The sequence below is a fragment of the Berghia stephanieae genome, chromosome 1 (genome assembly GCF_034508935.2).
Source record: "Berghia stephanieae isolate SIO BIC M18660-M18661 chromosome 1, UCSD_Bste_1.3, whole genome shotgun sequence".
Classification (NCBI taxonomy): Eukaryota; Metazoa; Mollusca; class Gastropoda; order Nudibranchia; family Aeolidiidae; genus Berghia; species Berghia stephanieae.
This window is the reverse complement of record NC_088360.1, coordinates 139,356,190-139,361,189: the sequence shown is the minus strand read 5'-3', so window position 1 is coordinate 139,361,189 and position 5,000 is coordinate 139,356,190.

Below are 5,000 nucleotides of genomic sequence, written 5' to 3'. Positions count from 1 at the left end.
ATTGTCTTCTGGCACTTTTCTACTCACTTCATATCTTGTATATTAATAATAGAAACATGTTTCTCTGTGTGGCCAATTTTAGCCAAATTGGCCACGTGGGTTGCAATGTGGCAGCCCTGCTGGTCAGTTGTATTCTGAGTGACATCGGGAGGTCACTTCAATTTCATTTGATACAAAGAACAAGTCCAGCCAGACATTGACCTCATCTCATAAAGAAGAATTAGTTAATAACGGCTATGTGGTCTAGTGGTATGACACTCGTTTTCGGATCGGAAGGTCCTGGGTTCGGGCCTCGCGCTCGGCGCATAGTTGAGTCCTTGGAAAAGGCTCTTTACTCACATTCTCTCACAGTGATCAGGATAAAATGAGTACCTGGCCGTTAACAGCGTTGTCTTTGTCCGAAAAATTGTAATATCGCCTAACAGACGTCATGTCCCGTCCCTACATGTTAAATGTTGCTGTTGACCTGTGACCCCTTGCAAAGCGCTTTGAGCACATTTAGTGGATATTGCGCTATATAAACCTCAATTTTATTTTTATTTAATAATTCCACTTATTAAAGCAAAATGAATTAAATCGTTATCTGACAAATTAAATTAATGTATTATACAAAATTTAAACATCAACCCAAACACCGACTAATCCGTATATACCCGGGTTACTTTTACTCCATGCTAAGTATGACATTTTTCTGAGACAAATTATAGGCGAAGTATTAAAGCAAGTGTTCTTAGTGTTTACATGTTCATGGTAGTTGAATAAAAATATCTATGCACATGCTCATTTTAAATACTTTTTTTTTTCCAATTTTGAAAATTAGCAAAAATCTCAAAAATTGAGAGAGTTAAAATGACCTTCATCTTATCAAAAATTCTCAAACCGGGATTTCCTTGAAGACAACTGAATTCCCAGGTTTGAGAGTTTAGGTCGGGGGAAGGGGAAGGGGATTGCGGAGGGAGGGGGGGGGGGGAAGGGAGGGGGTACAAGATGAAAGTTGTTATAATCGGTCGATATTTGATGGACTTGTCTGTTTATCTGTGGCCAAAATTAATAAAATGTTTTTTTTTTCAGAACCAGAAAACTCATCCTTCAAATATCGATCGATTAAAATAACCCTCATCTTGCCAAAAAAAAAAAAAACAACAAAAAAAACAAACAAACAAACAAACAAAACAAAACAAAAAAAAAAAACAAAAAAAAAACAACAACCTGGGACTTCAACTAAGTCTTCAAATGGAAGGCTCAGGTTTCAGGGTTTGTTGACACGATGAGATTTATTTTAATCGAAAGACGAGTTTTCCGACCATTTTTTTCTAAATTAAAAAAAAAGTGTTTTTTTCATAAAACCATCAGAATATTGGTGGTAGACGCTTGGGTTGTAGACTAGGGATCGAGACAAATCAATAAATAATAAGCTGACAAAATATGCAGGTGAAAATCGAAAGGTTATTGTAACCTCACTTGACCAGCATTGACCACGGGTCAAGCAAATTATATATGCTGTATTGACATTTGCTCTATATAATCAGAGATTATGAAGTCTGTAGACGATAATGTAAAAGTCTGGAAAAATTACTCCACTTTAAGCACAATAAATTCGGTGGCACCCACAATTCCCCCCCCCCCCCCCCCCCCCCCCCCCCAAAAAAAAAAAAAAAAAAAATAAAAACAACAACAAAAAACAAAAAAAAAAAAAACAAAAAAAAAAACGGTATTTAAATAAAATCACACAGCAATCGATATGGAATGAGATTAGCGGAAGAGTAGCGTCCCTTGATTGGACGTCACCTTACAGAGAGAACGTCAATTTGGTTTTGAAGTGTCTCAAGCCGCTTTCACCACCGGAAGCGAGGACGAGGACACATGCGCACAACCAACATGACGTTCTCTCTCTTATAACTTTTCCGCCGGTGACGTCACAGACTATGGGTGGCGTCCAATCCAGGGACGCTACTCTTCCGCAAATCTCATTCCTATAGTATGAAGTTGACGTCACTCTGGTCATTATTTTTAATTTTGCCAACCGCGTTTATGAATAATTCTCACTAAATTGTATTAAACAGACTATAGATAGTTTGAAGTTGACGTCACTCAGGTCTTTGTTGTTGTTTTTTGCCATCCGCGTTTATGAGTAATTCTCACTAAACTGTATTTACCAGACTATAAACGATTATGGTTACACACAGTTTTGTGTCTTGGCCAAATATACTTCCGGATGGCAATGTTGTGAACTTCTTAGCCAAGCGCATACTATCTATAGATATAGTGCGCTTTGCTGAGAAGCTCATAACATTGCCATCCGGAAGTATAACGGACCAACACACAAAACTGTGTGTATCCATGAACGTTTATAGTCGGGTTAAAACAGTTCACATGAGCATTACTCATAAACGCGGATGGCAAAAAACAATAACATAGACCTGAGTGACGTCATCTTCGAACTATCTATAGTGCTCTTGTCTGAGAATCTCACAACATTGCCATCCGAAGTATAACGGACCAACACACAAAACTGTGCGTATCCATGAACGTTTATAGTCGGGTTAAAACAGTTCACTGAGCATTACTCATAAACGCGGATGGCAAAAAACAATAACATAGACCTGAGTGACGTCATCTTCGAACTATCTATTGTGTTCTCTGCTAAGAAGCTCACAACATTGCCATCCGAAGTATAACGGACCAACACAAAAAACTGTGCGTATCCATGAACGTTTATAGTCGGGTTAAAACAGTTCACTGAGCATTACTCATAAACGCGGATGGCAAAAACAATAACATAGACCTGAGTGACGTCATCTTCGAACTGTCCTATAGTGCTCTTTGCTAAGAAGCTCACAACATTGCTATCCGGAAGTATAACGGACCAACACACAAAACTACGTGTAACGTTTGACGTTTAGAGTCTGGTTAATACAGTTTAGTGAACATTACTCATAAACGCGGATGGCAAAAAACAAAAAAAAACAACAACAAACACACCCGAATGACATCAACTTCATTCTATCTATAAACACATAGTTTCGTGTGTTGGTCAGTAATAGATGGAACGAAGATGACGTCAATCGAGTCTTTTGTTATTGTTTTTTTGACATCCGCGTTTATGAGTAATGCTCACTGAACTGTATTAAAAACCTGACTATAAACGTTCATGGATACACACAGTTTTGTGTGTTGTTTCGTTATACTTCCGGATGGCAATGTTATGAGCTTCTTAGCCAAGCGCATACTATCTATACGTCCGGATGGCAATGTTGTGAGCTTCTAAGCCAAGCGCACACTATCAATACAAGGCAACGATCATCAAAAGAAAGTGTGAAATAAATTGTTTGTAGAAGGAATTGTATAAATATGATCCCGTTTTGTTGTAATACTCTTCAACAGTCGTAACGTCACTTCCTTCCTAATGACGCATGGTAACCTAGTAACACTGGTTCTAAACTATCGGAACAATGGCGGACGCCCGTATGAAATATTTCCCCGGCGAGCATAAAAGCGTATTCAGAGGAAAAAAATCCCATAAATTTTATCATGTTTTGACTTTTACACATTCTGATCACAAGGCATATGAAAAGTTCTTGCCAGCATGAAGAATGAAAAGTAATTATTTTCTTTTTTTAGAACCAAGATGGTCGCCGTTGCCGGGCGGCGTGACATCAGACTACTGAATCCAATTGAATACAACTCACTGTTTATATTCTTTTGGTGGTCGTCACATTTCGGTTGTGATGCAATTTTGTGTGTGTGTGTGTGTGTGTGTGTGTGTGTGTGTGTGTGTGGGTGTGGGTGTGTGTGTTGGGGGAAGGGGGGGGGGGGGGGGGAGGGATGCCAAAATCATAGCTTAAATATCAACCCACAAGCCTAAGTGACGATCATCAAAAGAAAGTGAAAATATGTTGTAAGTAGTGATCAAGCAAGAGAAGAAATCATTCCTTACTTTATAATAATGGAATAAAACTGACTTTGGATTCAATAGTCTGATGTCACGTCGCCCAGCAACGGCGGCCATCGTGGCTCTAAACAAACAAAATCGGTCCTTTTTATTCTTCATGCTGGCTAGAACTTTTCACATGTCTTGTGATCAGAATGTGTAAAAGTCAAAATATGATCACATTTATAATGTTTTTTTTTCTTCTGGATACGCTTTTATGCTCGCCGGAGAAATATTTCATAAGGGCGTCCGCCATTGTTCCGATAGTTTAGAGTTAGTTACTAAGTTACCATGCGTCATTATGAGGAAGTGACGTTAGGACTGTAACGCCCTCCCAGTGTCAAACTTATAGATAGTATGGCGCTTGGCTAAGAAGCTCATAACATTGCCATCCGAAATATAACGGACCAACACACAAAACTGTGTATCTATGAACGTTATAGTCAGTTTAATACAGTTCAGTGAGCATTACTCATAAACGCGGATGGCAAAAACAATGACAAAGACCTGAGTGACGTCATCTTCGAACTATCTATACTTATACCCTAAAAGCCACTCCCCAATACGAGGCCACGATCACCCAAAAGAAAGTGAGAAACAAATTATTCGTCGTGAACAAAAGAAAAAGAAAATGGTTCCGTTTAATCATAATTAATTACAACTCACTGTTCGCTTTCTTTTGGTGGTGGACGCTTTTCAATAGGGTTCAACAGTCGTGACGTCACTTCCCTCCTAATGACGCATAACTGGTTCTAAACTATCGGAACATTGTCGGACGCCCTTATCTCCATCACCGCCCTTATGAAATACTTCTCCGAGGAGCATAAAAGCGTATCCAGAGGAGAAATTCATTATAAATCTGATCATGTTTTGACCTTTATATACATTCTGGTCACATGTCATGTGAAAAAGTTCTAGCCAGCGTGAAGAATAAAAAGTACCGTATTTCTTTGTTTAGAACCAAGCTGCTGGTTGCTGTACGTGACATCAACTATTGAACCTATTTTTTTTTTTATGTGTTTTTTTTTTGGGGCGGGGGGGGGGGGGGGGGGGGGGGGGGGGGGGGGGG